Raw genomic sequence first — 625 nt, 5'->3', positions numbered from 1 at the left:
CTATAGACACATCTCTGAAAACAAGAAATTTAAGCTTTTGTCACAGCGGTCATGTGAGGGCATATTATAATCAAAATCTCTGAATTCCATATATATGTGTAACTAGCCCATGTTATATCATAGCGTCATATGAGCATAAATCATTAATTCTCATTTATACCTGCTCTACATGGGATCCGAAGTTCCTCTTCTCAGCTGATAGCATCTTTGCTGTCCGTCTCATGTTCGCACTGATTATATAAGGCACTGTGTATCAGGTTCTGAAGCTTGATCCAGCAAGGGAACTCCAATGTGGAAGCTGTAATGAAACACCTATATAGAATGGATTGTGACAACAATGTGGATGGACAACTTCTCAAAGGACATCTGACGAGGACGTCAAATTGCAGCATAGAATCCTATAATGTTATGAATTACGAGATAAAAATATTGTGGTATCGAGAAAGAACATAGTAGTGATGAGATGAAAGTGAGGTATGGAATTTAAAGAATAAATATCAGTGAGAAGATGGATTTCAGTTATACGAATACAAAAATGTACTTGAATATGATCGTATTAGTTATGCTTATAAAAAGAGATTAATAAAATGGTCTGGTTCCATACTGAAGAATTTTGCAAACTTCC

This window comes from Penaeus monodon, chromosome 22, assembly GCF_015228065.2.
Source record: "Penaeus monodon isolate SGIC_2016 chromosome 22, NSTDA_Pmon_1, whole genome shotgun sequence".
Lineage (NCBI taxonomy): Eukaryota > Metazoa > Arthropoda > Malacostraca > Decapoda > Penaeidae > Penaeus > Penaeus monodon.
Note: the sequence above shows the minus strand (reverse complement) of the source record.